The following is a 15,651-nucleotide window of genomic DNA, read 5'->3' as shown; positions in this document are numbered from 1 at the left end:
CCAGCATTCGGGAGGCAGAGGCTGGCAGATCTCTGTGAGTTCAAGGCCAGCCTGGTCTACAAGAGCTAGTTCTAGGACAGGCTCCCAAAGCTACAGAGAAACCTTGTCCCAAAAAACAAACAACAAAGAAAATAAATAAATAAAGAAAGAAAGAAAGAAAGAAGAAGAAGAATTGCCATTTCTCAGATTCATTGTCCAGCTGCTGTGCTGTATCTGAGTTGTGTGGTGAAGGGAAGTCAATTTATAAAACTATGGCATTGGTATTATATCATAAATAATTTATCTCACAGATGAAATATATGCACATACACACCCCCATATATTAGGAACTCTTTGCAGATCCATTAGAGATATGAATTCTGTCTTTTCGAAGTTCTGGACTTCTGAATGCTCATTAGAATATTTGATGTCCTTATCCAGTGTAAGTCGTAAGAAACTCAAGTCACTTTACACTTGTTCCTCAGGTGAGCATCATCCCTTGGTCTCTGATGTCTTCGTTTCAGCTAACTACAGAAGAGCTGTTCGGAGGCAAAGGGAAGGCCATGCTCACTTGGGCCTGCTGAGTAGTAAACAGCATGTTTCTTAAAGTCCGCTGGCTTACTCCTAGCGGGCAAGAGTTTGAGCTGACTCCAGCCTGCAGGTGTTTAGTGCTTTCAAAGGAGTAGAATTAATTAGGAGCTTCTGATGGGGATTGGTGTGACTCTTCCTGCGTCTGCCAGGGTTCCTGTCACAAAACAGACTCTCTTGTGAAGGATGAAGCTCCACCTCTCTCTGCAGGAGGACACCCCGTGAGGAGAGGGGACAGCAGGGCTGTGGAGTTCTGGAGAGGAGGCCAGAGCTCTCTTGGAGCAGGTCCTGACTGCATATTTCTTTACTAGGCTCTTTAGTTCAGGACACTTGGTATCAGAAATGGGCCACTTAGAATCCCAAACCCCATAAAATCTTTTTACCACGCGGTGGGGTGATGGGAAAAAGGTGGTCAGGACTTGGTATTGAAAAATGAAAATAATACCAACATACCTCACTTGTATTTGACAAAAGCTTGGATTGCATAACATCCATGAACTAAACTCTCAGAATCAACAATAACAAGATTTCCCTTTATTTTTGGCATATCTGTCTTGTCAAAATTCTAGGACAATAAACCATCATATTCTTCACTTTGCGACTTGGTTGTTCAGTTGCAGGGGAGGCCCCTTCTAGAAAATGTTGCAGGAGCTCATGTATTTCCGGGTCCTTTTAATGCACGAACATTCCAGGGGTTTTTGTTTGGCGTTTCTGTGGTGTCAGTAGCCCATCAGGTTTTTCCTTCCTCGGGTCAGATAGACCCTTCGTTTGCCAGTTGCATGCGTGGGTAGGTTTGCCTTTATTCGTGGTAACTGGAATATCTTCTGCATTGGACAGGCCCCGAATGACTGTCAAGACTTTGGCATGAGGGCTGTGGTTAGTTCCCCGTGTTAAACTCCCTGTGAAGGACGGCTGGGGAAGGGCTAAATTTTTAAGTGGTCAGCTCCTCGCTACTATTTTCCTATTATGGTGATTTTGCATTTCTTTGCAGCCTTATAATTGTGGCAATTCAGAGTCTGAATAGTTCCATGAAGAGGATCCTTGAAATCATTCAACTTCAGATTTAGCCTAAAACTCTTAATTAGTTATAATGATTTTATGAGCCAGACTACATAGCTGCCAGAAGATGTTCAGTAAAGATAAACACAGCACATCTAACCCAGGTATTTGAGTAAGCATCGGGGTGGTTGGGTCCAGATCTGGATTACGTAAGTGTAAGTGAGTTTCTGGAAGGCCTGAGACCCACTCCACTGCTGCTGCTGACGTCATCTCGAAAAAAATCATCCTGCAAGGAGCAAATGGGTTGACACTCAGTAATGACTAGTTTTGAGCCACAGGGGAAATAGCATTTTTATAGACTTTCAAGTGGGTGGCGACTCATCAATCAGTGTGTTAGTTAATAAGGTAACTTGAAGGCCTTGACATATTCCGTGGGTAAAGTAGGCCCAGGCTGGTCCACCTCTGCTTTCTTCTCTCTACCCAGCATAGCTTCTCATGTGGGCCCTGTCTAGTGTCTGGTTGTCTGTAGTACTCCCTCTCCCCACAGGTCTGATTCAGCACTGTCTTCCTCAGAGAACCAGTCTAAACTAGGAGAGCCGTGGGCACCCAGGTAAAGATAATAGCTGACAGAGTCGCCATAAGGAATCTTCTAGGCATTCTTCATGTATGCGAAAGGTAGTGGCATCATTCTCCCATTTCAGAGGTGGAGAAATGGAGGCACTGAGATGCTAATTAACTTTCCTCAGGTCATACAGCTAGTAGAGGCAAAAGGAGCACTTGAACTTCTTGCTGGGTAGGGAACTAGATGCTGTATTCTTTATCTCTCCATCACATTGGGAATGTCTGGGCAGGTTCTGGGAGAGCAGATATCCAGTCCTGAGAGGCCCTTCATATTAATGTTTCGGCTTTCTGCCCCTGCTATGATATGGAAAATGGTGGGAAACGCCTTCTTAGAGGACTGTGGAGAGTGGCGGGGTGAGGGTGGGGCATTTGGTGGACTTTGTTCCAGCCATTTCCTTCCTGTCAGAGCTGCCCCAAAGAAAAATGAAGCCGGATGTGGTACGCTTTCTGGATCCAGAGGTAGTTATTTATGCCAGTTTGCATGGAATAATCATAGAGCTGTAGGGGTCCCTGCAAGTCCCCGGGAGTCCTAAAACCCACCCACCCCTCTCTCTGCGAATACTAGGGCACTCTGCTCTTCTTACTGGGGTGAGAGTTCCAGTAATGGTGCTATAGAAGTGACAGGCAAAACCCATTGAATTAAGACAGTGGCACCAAACCTGTTGTGCCCCCCATGGCTGGATGCTCAGAGAGTCAGCAGCAAAACCAAGTGGAGACAGTTCCATCAAAGCTGAGTCTCCACAGGGCAGTAAAAATGATTAATTTCGTTAAGTTTCAACTTTGAGAACATGTACTCTTAATATTTTTTGGTGAGGAAATGAGAAGTAGTCTTTATGAGGTACTCCCACACACCAAATATCATGACTGCCCTGAGGGAAAGCTCCCCTCCCCCCAAAACTTATCAATTTTTACACAAAAGACTGACAGGCTGTGGTTATTCAACTTGGCAGACATTTCCTCACAGTGTTTAACAGACATTTCTTGAAAATGAGTAAAGACTGTCATTCCAAGTAAAACAATGAGCAGTATCTGTTACCAGTGATGCAGTGTGAGCCGTATCTGTTACCAGTGATGTAGTGTGAGCAGTATCTGTTACCAGTGATGCAGTGTGAGCAGTATCTGTTACCAGTGATGCAGTGTGGGCCATATCTGTTACCAGTGATGCAGTGTGGGCCATATCTGTTACCAGTGATGCAGTGTGGGCCATATCTGTTACCAGTGATGCAGTGTGAGCAGTATCTGTTACCAGTGATGCAGTGTGAGCAGTATCTGTTACCAGTGATGCAGTGTGAGCAGTATCTGTTACCAGTGATGCAGTGTGGGCCATATCTGTTACCAGTGATGCAGTGTGGGCCATATCTGTTACCAGTGATGCAGTGTGGGCCATATCTGTTACCAGTGATGCAGTGTGGGCCATATCTGTTACCAGTGATGCAGTGTGAGCAGTATCTGTTACCAGTGATGCAGTGTGGGCCATATCTGTTACCAGTGATGCAGTGTGAGCCGTATCTGTTACCAGTGATGCAGTGTGGGCCATATCTGTTACCAGTGATGCAGTGGGAGTCATATCTGTTACCAGTGATGCAGTGTGGGCCATATCTGTTACCAGTGATGCAGTGTGAGCAGTATCTGTTACCAGTGATGCAGTGTGGGCCATATCTGTTACCAGTGATGCAGTGTGAGCCAATGAGTAGAAGTTACAGTTTTGGTACTTGCCTCTGCCATCTTGATACCAACAGCTTCCCAGTCTTTGAACACTTCTTTTCTGATGAGATTGATGGTGATATCAATAAATACAGGAGTTTGGGGAGGGGGATGAAAAAGGAGAGGGAGGGGAAGCGGGATTAGAACACTGTCTCTTTCTGTGATTTGGCTGGCCTTGAACTCCTTGTCCTGTTCAGCCTTCCTAGGTCTGAGATCACAGGTGTTTGCTCCATGTCTAGCTAGATGTTTTGGTAATTATATAATTAAACAGTTCAACATTTGGAAGGTCTAGTTTATTGAGACATTTCCCAATAACAGTATATACTGTTATAAAATCATACATAACAGAAGAAAATGCAGAAAGACTAATAAAAAATAATAATTCAAAAAGTATAAGCTGGGTATGGTGTCATGTACCTGCAATCCCAGCATTTGGGAGGCTGCATCAGGAGGACTGGGAGTTTGAGGCCAGCTTGAGCTACATAGCAGACTCTTCCTCAAAGAGCCGGGGGCGGGGGGGGGGGGGTGAACATGATAGCTGGGCAGGTAGCCACTAGCCATGTGACCTGATTCGATTTTATAGATCCACATAGCAGAAAGAGAGAACCAGCTCCAGCAAGTTGCCCTCTGACCTCCACACATATGTGTGACACATATAAGGAAATAGATTTAGATGTTAGATCTATTTAGGTTTATGAGGAAGCTGTGCGTGATGGCGCATGCCTGTCATCTCAGCAGTTTGGAGGCTGCGGATGGTCGCTGTGAGTTTGAGGAGCGCTTAGAATACACAGTGAGTTCTAGGTCAGCCTGTGCTGCAGTGAGAGATTGTCTCAGAAAGCTGAAAAAAGACAAGGAAAGGAAGGAAGGGAAGATGAAGAAAGAAGAAAGGAAACTTGAGTGTTGTAAGCGCCTGAGTTACTTCCTGGGCCAAGGCCACATGATATCGCTGTGAGGAATGAAGTCAGGCTAGGTTGGAGGGGCCACAGAACAATTTTGTTGAGAGCGACCAGACTTTTTATATCTTTATTAGAAACAAAATATCATGGCAATTGCCAGGATCAATACAGTTGTAGTTGCCAGGATACAGTGAAGGTTGCAAGCCACACAGGGTACACAAGATTAATGTCAAAGACCAATTGTCCTGTCAAGTTTCCATGCTTCCGTGACTACTAAGGGAACATACAGAGAAACACAAAGCTGCCAGGGTGCTTCACTGCCTGGAGAAGTGCACCGGTCTCTCAGGAACTGGAAGGTATGCTGTGCCCAGGAGCCATGGACTCTATCCTGAAAAACCCATGAGGCAAGCTAAGCCAGCCAACTCTGTGGTTCCCTGCAGAGATCATAATCCAGAGTGTTTACTTACCTCTGCTCCCAAATCTAGTTTCCTTTATCGTTAACACCTTCTGTTATTATGTTTGCTACATTTAATCAACAAATACCACATATATTTTCTCATATTACTATTTTGCCAGTAGTGTAGATTGAACTCCTGAGCTCTGGTACAGTATTATTAAGTTTCTACTTAATCCGCATTTCCTTATTTTGGCCTAATGTCCCTTCTCAGTCCTAGGATGCCACTGGCTTCTGAGGTTATCATCTCCTTAGTTCCTAACTGCCACAGTTCCTGAGACTTTTGACGACCTTGACAGTTGTGTGCTAGGCAGGCATTTGATGACAGAATGACGTTTTTTCTCGTGAAGCTTCCTGTAAGCCTTCATCACGCTTGCCCTCAGCAGTGCTGGTCAGACTCCACACAAAAGGTTGTCTCTTCTTCCAATCCAGTTCCCTCTTTGGAAGGAACTTTCTGTTGTCTTTATATCATCAAAGAATAATCCTATAATTATCTGGAAAGGCTGTTAAAATACCTTTCCCACCACTGACCCATATAACCACAATATAACTAGGTTGTTGTTGTTGTTGTTGTTATGGGTGTGATGTAATGGTTTTTATGATGGTGGATTCCAATAGATTTAAATTTTCCTCAGTTTCAATAGCAAAGGTTAGAGAGAGAACCCATGTCAAGCAAAGCTCCTGAGTCGCCTTGATTATTCTTAAGAGAACAGAGGCCTGGACCACAGCAGGAATCTACTTGCATCACTGTTAAGCTCTTCTGACCCCAAAAGAAAGAATCACTTCCAGAGAAAGCAAGCCAGAGCTGATTCCAAAGGCTTAATGAGTTAACTGCCTACTCCTGTGTTTTCCCTTTGAGAAAGGTAATTTTTACACCTGCAGAAAATTGGTTCCTCAACCAATAACTGCGTTCACAGGTAACTGTTTGCAGGGGCACCTCATTATTTGTGGTTTAAAAATGACAGGTAGCCAGGTGTGTTTGCAGAAACTCTGGGCAGAGGATTCATCAGGAAAATGCATCAGTTGCTGCATATGCATGACTGTGGGTATTCTCTGGCACCTTCCTGCTCCCCGCTTCCTCGCACTTCCTAGCTTGCCCTTAGTGCTCAATGAATGGTTGTCTGTCAGAATCAGATTCCTGTACTGGCCTTCATCTGCCTGTTAGTCTCAATCAAATCATATTAGTTTATATATTGTTAAATTGCAAGCCTTACCAAATAGGATCTTGTAGAGAATTCTTGACTGGAACCCTCCTTCCACTGCCTGCTTTATTTGGTTTTACTCCTAATGAAACCAGTGGTTGGGAACTCCTGGTTCGTGCCTATCCTGGCACACTGTCAGGAAATGCTGCAGGATGAATAGCTTTTATCTGCGTTGTTTAGCCAAGGCTGCAGGCTGGTAGTCTGCTGCTCCCGCGGTAATCAGCATCAGGATGAAGGCACTAATCAGCAGGCCGAGGCAGCCCAAGAACCTCCATGCTTGAGGTTTCTTACCTATGCTGACTCCTGACAAAGCCGTGGTCCCAATAAGGCGGCTAGCCAACCTCCCTAAAGCAGAAGCACAGGTAAGCCTGGAGTGACATCCCCAAGACCTTCACGAAAAACTGGCCTGCTTCTTGTCAGAATAGGAATCCAGTGTCGTGTGTTTGCTCTGGCTTTTTTGCCATAATCCTGGTCGACTCTCTAAAGAGTCACAGTCGTGGTATTAGAAGGCACCGAGTCCGTCTCTCTCGCTTGTTGGCCAATGCGCATCTTCTGTAACCATGACCTTTGTTGGTCTTGCAGCAACATTATGGGGATGCACTTTAATCCAAGAAAGGGATGGAGAGCATGTTCAGTTAGGTATAAATGTCACCATGTGGGGCCTTAGAATAATAAATTCCCATAAGTGCCCTAGACCACAGTTTGATTGAATTTTTTGTTTGTTTTGGTTTTTTGAGATAGTGTTTCTCTGTAGCTTTAGAGCCTATCCTGGAATGTGCTCTGTAGACCAGGCTGGCCTCGAACTCACAGAGATTCACCTGCCTCTGCCTCTGCCTCCTGAATGTTGGGTTTAAAGGCGTGTGTTGTCACCACCTGGCCACAGTTTGATTTAAAAAGGCAAAGTGCACAAAAACAACTTGGCACCTGAGGGTATTCATTATTCTGAGATTTGGGGTCTAAAGGAGAAAAGAAGATAGGTTTTCACTAATCGTTGACTGATTTGTGTCTTCCAGGAAAATTTCTAAATACATTAGTTACAGGTGTTGATACTTTCTATGTGTTTTACTGATTTAAAAGGAAAAGCCGGGGTGGGGGAAACGTTTGGGGTGGGGGAGACTTTTAGAGATGTAATCATGAAGGAGAAGCTAGGTTGGAAATGTGAAAGCTTGCAGAAAGAGTCCTGGTGGCCATGTCCATGGTGAAAGGGGACACGGGGAGGAATGACTGGCCTGAGATGCATGCCTCTGGTCTCTCTATGAGAGCATTTCTGTTGGGGATCCTTTGGCTTGTGTCTCTGCTTCCAAACTCGATCCAGAATAGAACCTTTGTGGCTGTTGTTTATGGCTGCAGACACATTTTTTAAAATCTCTTTTCTTTTATGTGTATGAGTGTTTTGCCTGAGTGTATGGATGTGCATCATGCGCACACTTGGTGCCCTGGAGGCCAGGAGAGGGTGTCAGGTCTCGTGGAACTAGAGTTACCGATGGTTGTAAGCCATGTGTGAAACCAACCCAGGTCCTCTGCAAGAGCAGCCATTGCTCTAAGCCACTGAGCCATCTCTCCAGGCAGGCTGGAGACTGTAAATTCTGCAAGCCATGGACCTCTCAAACTCAGCTGCCTAGTGCTTCTTTGAGGGATAAAGAAAGATAGCGGAGTACTTAATGTTGTGCTGTGTGTGACCGGTTTAAAAGCCTGTCCAGGCCCTGTATGGTGAAGGCCCAGGGATTCCTAGTGGGTCTCAGGGAAGAAGGGAGTCTAAGAATAGCATCCTTTCAAGATGGTCCATGTCTCAGGGGCAACATTATTCTGTGGATCAAATCTAGTAGCAGATGTTAGTCTTCATAGTTGATTAATTTTTAAATTTTTATCATTGAAAAATGTTTCTTATAATAGAGTATAAGATTTGGGGCACCTTTTCCATACTTTTGATCAGTTCACTGAAAATCATTTAGTATTTGGCATATTGTCCAATTAGAATATTAAGTAAGGTATATGTCACTAGATAATTTATTACTTTGAAATACATGTTATAGAAAAAGTTTAGAAATTGTTAAAATACATTGTTTTGTTTCCTAAAATAATAGTGAAATGTTGAACCAAATAGAAGATTTTGAGGGGAAAAATCCTGTAACTATAGTATCCTAGGAATTAGAAGATTGTAACATATTTCGGGGCCAGATGTTACTTAACTTATGTCTCAGTGTTAATCAAGAAATCTCTCTAGGGGCTGGAAGATGCTTTTACTGCTAAGGCTCTTTCCGCTCCTGCAGAGGACCTGAGTCCTGGCACCCACATGCCACCACACAGCCATCTGTACCTCCAGTACTCGGGGAGCTGGTGTCCTCTGGCTGTGGGCGCCAGGCACACACATCAAACGCATGCAGAAAGAAACACGTATGCCCATAAAATGAAAATAAGGATGTTTTAAAAAAGGAAATATGTCTGGGGCCGGTGAAATGGCTTAGCAACCCTGAGAACCTGGCTTCTTTGAAACCCATGGAGGAAGGAGAGAGCCAGCTCCTGAATGACCTCCACACACTTGCCATAGCATGTCTCCACGCCAGCACGTGTGTGCCCACACTCAAACATACATTATACACACACACACACACACACACACACACACCACAGCAATAATCAAACATACTGCTTTCTGAGAAAGCAGTGCAGTCCCCAGATGTGCTCCAGGAGGCCAAGGAACGGGACTTCCCGCTGGGGCGGTCTCTCTTTCAGGAAGATGGGCTACAGCACTCAGTATGCCAACGGAAGACTCCTGCCCTTCCTCTAGTGCATGACTCTTCCATAAGCAGCAGCAAGTATCTGCTGAGTATGTAGTGGAAGGCTGGCTCAGGTCTAGGCACAGTAAGGGGGTGGGTACCGGATGAAAAGGAGTCAGTTTCCCCTCTTACTGTCTTAATTCAAAAGAGAAACTGTGATGGGCACAGAAGTCAGTAGACTGAGCAGATTATCAGTACCACAGGCTATGTAGGAGCAGAATACTGGGGGAGATGAGGACCAGCCTTGAGAGCTCAGAGCTAGAGATTCTGATGGTGCTGGGTAGGAAGGAGTCCGAGGTTGTGTGTTGTGGTGGTGAGCAGAGCTCTAAATGACAGCTGATTCAGGGGACTCTAGAGCTGGGAGGGTTGCTGTACTTCCATGTGATAGAACAGGCTAGCCCACTTGTTAATCACGTCTGTAAATTCGGAACAGAAATCTTAAGAACAACTGGCCTAATGGCATGACCACTCAAAAGCACAGAGAAATCAAGGTATAGTCAAGTTTTGGAAGAAAGGATTGGTTGTAGTGAGTTTATTTTTTTTATAGGTTGGTTTGTTTGTTTTTTTGCCTGAAGGCAGATCACAATTTATCTTATAGTTATCAAAAATTCAATAGAATCCAACAGGGGTTTGGGCCTGAGGAGTCACAGTAGAGCAAGCGAGTGACCACAGCAGCCAAAAATCTAGAAAAGGAGAAAACAATCATGAAGGAACAGTTTATAGGCAATGCTCAAATCCCAGGCTAGCCTGTGAGCTGTGTGGGCATAGCGAAGAAAAAAGCAGACGCTTGGACAGAAGTGCCGGTGTTGTGTTTCACGGAAGACAGCCTGAGTCGGAGACTCCCTCAGTTAATCAACTGCTAACGTGTGAACACTGAAATAAATCAGTATGTTACTAATCCCAAGTCTGCCCATGCCAGACGACCCCAAGTCCCTACGTAATGTATAGGCCTGCGCCAGAAAGCGACTCATTGCCAAGAGAAAAGTTAACCAGCAGAGACTTACCCTGAGATGATACAGATGTGGGAATCACAGGTGAAGTTTTAAAATTACACGCATTTCTTAGTGGGGAGGGGTGGCTGCATGGCATGGTGTGTGTAGAGATGGGAGGACAATGAGTGAGCCCTCCCTTTCCTCCCAGAAACTGCTCTCTGGCTGTTGGGTTTGGTGGAAGGTGCCCTTACCCTTAAGCCAGCTCACCAGCCCCATAATTTTCAAGATTGAGGCAAGAAGATTTTTGTGAGTTCAAAACCAGGCTTGTCTCCATAGCAGGTGTTTTAGCTTAACCAGAGTAATCCTAAAAAAGTGTGTGTGGCGGGGGGGGGGGCAACCTTCATATGTCTGTTCAAAGGTAAAAGGGAAAATTAACCAGTAGTAATTAGTTTTAAAAAAAAAAAACCCAGAAACTCTTAGAAGAGAAGTTGAAAATATGAAAAAGAAACAAATGAAAATTCTAAAGTTAAAAATTTTAGAACCTGGCACCAGAGAGACAGCGGCTCAGCAGTTAAGAGCAAACACGGCTCTCACTTAGGACCCAAGTTTGGTTCCCAGCACCCGCATCAGGCAGCTCACAGCCACCTGATTGCAGCTTCAGGGGGTCTGGCTTCCAAGGGCAACTGCACTCACGTGCACATACTCCAAACCCCACTCCCACCCTTGCTCAAGCATATAATTAAAAAGAAAGGGCCTTGCGCAGGCTCAGACGGTAAAGTTTCTTGCCATGCAAGATAGGAGTTCAGATTCTGATTCTGTTACCTGCATAAGAACTCGTGGATGTGGCAGCTACCTGTTACCTGCATGAGATCAGTGGGTATGGCAGCTACCTGTAATTCTTGCACATAGGATCCCCGGGACAAGCTAGCTATCCAGAAAAGCTGAGCCAAAGAGCTCCAGGCACGTCAAGAGACTCCTCCCTCAGTAAATAAAGTAGCAAGCAATTGAAGAAGACACCTAGCATCAACATCTGACCTCCACACATGTACATGTACACGTGTGTGCACTCCCACAGATGTGTGCTCACACAGACCTGCGTGCACACACACACACACACACACACACACACACACACACAATTATAGTCCTAAAACTTTAGAAAATACATGCTTAATACCAGGTTTTAAATGACAGGAAAGTTACTAATAGGTCAGCATGGTGACACTGGCCTGCTTTCTCAACAGGCATGAAGCAAAGGCAGAAGGATCCTATGGTCTACTCAGTGATTTGTGGTCAACATAGTGAGTTACAAGTCAGCCAGGGCTATCACTACCTCTCTAGACTCTGTCTCAAAAACAACAGCAAAATGAAAAAAAAAACAAAACCAAATTATGTAGTCTTGAAAACTGGAAGAGTTAGGGAGATAGCTCAGGAAAGCGCTTGCCGTGCAAGCACACAAAGGTGTTTGATCCACAGGCTTGGCGGCATGTGACTGTGGCCCCAGCAGGAAGGAAGCAGTGACAGGCAGACCTCCGGAGCTTGCTGCCTATTCAGTCCAAGACTCCAGCCATGGAGTGTTGCTGGCCACATCCTGGGTGGCTTTTCCCGTGCCGGTTAACTTAATCTAGAAAATCCCTGGGACAGCGAGAGCTGTGGAGGCAAAGCACGACCTCCAGGTTAGCATCTCCAGGTTAGCATCTCCAGGTTAGCATCTCCAGGTTAGCATCTCCAGGTTAGCATCTCCAGGTTAGCATCTCCAGGTTAGCATCTCCAGGTTAGCATCTCCAGGTTAGCATCTCCAGGTTAGCATCTCCAGGTTAGCATCTCCAGGTTAGCATCTCCAGGTTAGCATCTCCAGGTTAGCATCTCCAGGTTAGCACCTCCAGGTTAGCACCTCCAGGTTAGCACCTCCAGGTTAGCACCTCCAGGTTAGCACCTCCAGGTTAGCACCTCCAGGTTAGCATCTCCAGGTTAGCACCTCCAGGTTAGCATCTCCAGGTTAGCATCTCCAGGTTAGCATCTCCAGGTTAGCATTTCTGAGTCATCTCTCTCCACCCAGACAAGGCTTTAAGTGCCAAGATGGGGTTGCTAAGGCTGTCCAGGGTTCTCTTGAATATTTTCATAAAATTTGGGCTGCAGATGATTCAAGGTTGTCTTCTTGGCAAGAGGATGGAGTGGATAGTTGTATCCACAGTGTTATTCATGGTTTGAAGGGTCCGCCCTTTGTGTTGTTAGCGGCACCGAGAGGCATTCAGCCTTGCTCAGATGAATCGGCGTCTTTACCCAGGATCCTCGTGATGTGGAAAGCAGAAGGGGAGGAAGAATAATAACTCTAGATGTCCACTTCATTTCCAGTCTGATTGCACTTTTCAAATAGCTAAGGCTAAGAGGATTCAGTTTGTCCCAGTGGGCTCTCTCAAAGCAAGCCAAACAAACAACAGCAAAACCCAAACCCTCTAGCCAACAAACAAAACTCAAGTAACTGAACCTCTGCACGCACATGGCTTTGCCATGCTCAGACATTAGCATCCTGGGATTTAAAATGAGGTCTTCGTTCTCTAAAGCCTTTTTTCCTGCTTTACACACACACACACACACACACACACACACACACACACACCATTAAATGTCACTGACCTTGCCACTAAGCCTGATTCCCAAAGAGGAGCCTTAGTGGCTCACCTCACTGCTCAAATACATGTGCAAACCCACTGCCAATGGGGCCAGACCTGATCTCGCATCCTGTGAGTAGTCTTCCAATTTTCTGAAAAGATCCCAAAGCCAGGCACATTTACAATGCTCGCCTTCATGTCACAGGCGCAGTAAATGCTGCCCTCTGCTGAGAGCTGAGCAGGAGGCTCCGTTATGTAAATGGCCAAGTGCAGGAACTGACTTGTCATTTGAGCAGGGCCACGCCGGTGCCGGTTACTTCACCACCATCCTACAGATGTCTAGTTAACACCACCATCCTACAGATGTCTAGCTAACTCATTGTATTTAAAAATAGAACGGGGGAAAATGGGAGCATTTCACTGTTGGTGCCTCACGTTTATCATCCACTCTAGTCTCTCCAGTCAGACATCATTGTCCTCTGTGTGAGACACTCATAAAATGGCTCACCAGCTAATAAAATATCTTTCTAAGTGGAAAGGGGAAGGGTTGGTATAGCATTGTTTTAATAAATGCGTTTGTGGAATAATTCTAGCACCACTTGGGCTGTTCTTCTCGCCAGTAATCTTTTTTAGTCTCTGCTCAGTTGCTAATATCCAGGTTCATATTTTTCCAGAAAACTAGATGCTTCTGAGGCCATGACAGTTCCTTATTGTTTTAAAGTGGTAACTCAATGTGTTTAACAGCTGAGGATCATGTTAAGCCGCCTTTAGACCGGAGCCTTTAAGGAGATGAAACTGGAGATGTTGCTCAGTGGTAGAGAGCTTGCAAGCACGTGCGAGGCTGTGCCTGTAATCCCCAGATCTGCCCAGCCCATCGCTGAAACTAACCAGTGAGGCCTGGTGAAACCTGGAGGTGGGGCATGTGTTTCGTGTATGCCAGGCCCCAGATTGATCCCTGTCACCACACCCTGCTCTCTCCTGAAACCACCCAAACCCCACATACCAGTGAAGTAACTGTAGGACAATCACATACATATATGGTATGTCTTTGAAAAGAAAAAAAAAGACTTATTATTTGTGTTCCTGGATGTGGGGAACACAGATAAAAATGCAGAATGGAGTGCACTGGTCAACGCATTTGACCTACTCCCATTTTCTAGAACCTCGTTTGCCAAAGGTGTTGGCCTGAAGAACAAGGGAGCCATGAGGATCAGAATCTAGTCATCTAAAGTGTGCTTGCGGCTTCCAATACAATGAAAGAAAACAGCTCAGCTCACAAACATCGAGACTGAGAGAGTTAGCAGGAGTGTTGGGAACTGCACTTGCCATGGGGGTGGCTTCCAGGGCTTGCTCAGCCAGCATCTCTGGAGGCCCTTATACACCAGACAGCCTTACAACCCGAAGAGGCAGCCTTGTCTTTCACGGACTCGAGGCTGCCTTCTCACTGTGCCTCACACTATAGCTGAAAACTCAAGCTTCGTAAACACCAGGCAGCCACTCTCCCTCTCGAAGTTTCAGTGCCCGAGCGACTGTCTGGGAGCCACACCAACCCATTCACTTCATCCTGTCGTATGGATGAACCCAGCTTCTTATTTCCAAAGAGGGTGACTCTCGTGCCCCTCTACATTTTGGGTGTATAGGAAGCACCTGGATACCCCATCCTGGCAGCCAACTGTTGCAGGAACTTAGTCTGATTTTCCTGATCCGAGGCTGTTCCTATAACTAACCCCATGCCTCTGCTTTTGTAGTTTTTCTGTATTTTCCTGGGTTGTACTGGTGCTTATAGTCAGTGATAATTCCTAGTAACGGAGTCTGATGGTAACACTCGCCTCTTTCTTTATACTCCTTTTCTTAAAGATTATCTTATTTTTGTGAGTATGCACATGTGTGCAGGTGCCCATGGAGGCCAGTAGAGGGTGTCGGATCCCCTGGAGCTGGAGTTAGCGGCTGCCTGGGAGTCTCTTCATCCTAGCAGACAGCTGAAATCCATTCCCTGGGAAGAGCTCTACCGCGTGTCACCGTGTCTGCCCCTTCTCCCTGCTCTCCCGATGCTGCCCTAACCAGCGCTGCATCCTTTGCCTCCCCTCCACAGGCTGTGTGAATGAGACGCCTCTCTGCCCACCGCTCCAACTTCCTACTCTCTCCCCTCAGCTAACCCGGAAGGACTCCCAGGACTAAACTAAGCCCAGCACTGACACATGGAGGCTCTCGGAGCTGGCTGGTGTGCTGTGTATCCTGAGGAGGTTGTCAGTCCCTGGTTCTCCAGAAATTAGGCTGCTGCAGAAATTGGAGAGTTCTTTTTTTGCACAAGGCTAGTCCTAGTCACGAGTGTGTATGTGTGTGTGGGGGGGTACTTTTAGCGTATCACCTTCACTTTCTGTCTTTCAAACTTGCTCCTAAAATATGACTCCCCAGAAGTGGTGTCTGAAACACTATTAGGGATAGATAGTGCTAACTTGGGCAGAACTTGCCTCTTGACCTTGAAATGACATCTGTCAAGGGGGATGAATTTTCCTTGGCACTCCCAAGAACCCCTCTGGATAGAATTCATGAGGGTTGGTAGACTGTCCTCGCTTGGCGAAGTATTCCCCAGCTGGCTCCTGGGCTTCGCATTCCTGAGAGATCTCAGCCCTGACTCCTGGGGAAGCCCTTACTCTTCTAACACGTTTCAGCTGTTTTCTAATTTCAGATTTGGGATCTGACGGCTATAAGTTGTTTAACAGCAACTCGTGTGGTAGTCTGGGCTTGTTTTGAGAAGGGCACACTCACCCTAACTCCCATCAAGCTTTTGTTCCCCGGCTACTTCAGGAACGAGGTACTGCCATTTCTGTGTAAACAAAGCAAGATGCCACACACACTTACTTAACGAGATGCTCTCAGGGTACCA

The 15,651-nt window shown here is 45.9% G+C and overlaps 1 protein-coding gene across 3 annotated transcripts in view; it reads left to right on the top strand.

The window, feature by feature from the left end:
• Nucleotides 1–15,651, top strand: part of Afg1l (AFG1 like ATPase) — a 158,974-nt gene that overhangs the window by 123,958 nt on the left and 19,365 nt on the right. The gene's annotated exons all lie outside the window — the stretch shown is intronic.

Source organism: Microtus oregoni, unplaced genomic scaffold (genome assembly GCF_018167655.1).
Source record: "Microtus oregoni isolate MIOR12 unplaced genomic scaffold, Mior012 000006F_ref0000085, whole genome shotgun sequence".
NCBI classification, from domain to species: domain Eukaryota; kingdom Metazoa; phylum Chordata; class Mammalia; order Rodentia; family Cricetidae; genus Microtus; species Microtus oregoni.
This window is presented reverse-complemented; position numbering and strand designations above follow the sequence as displayed.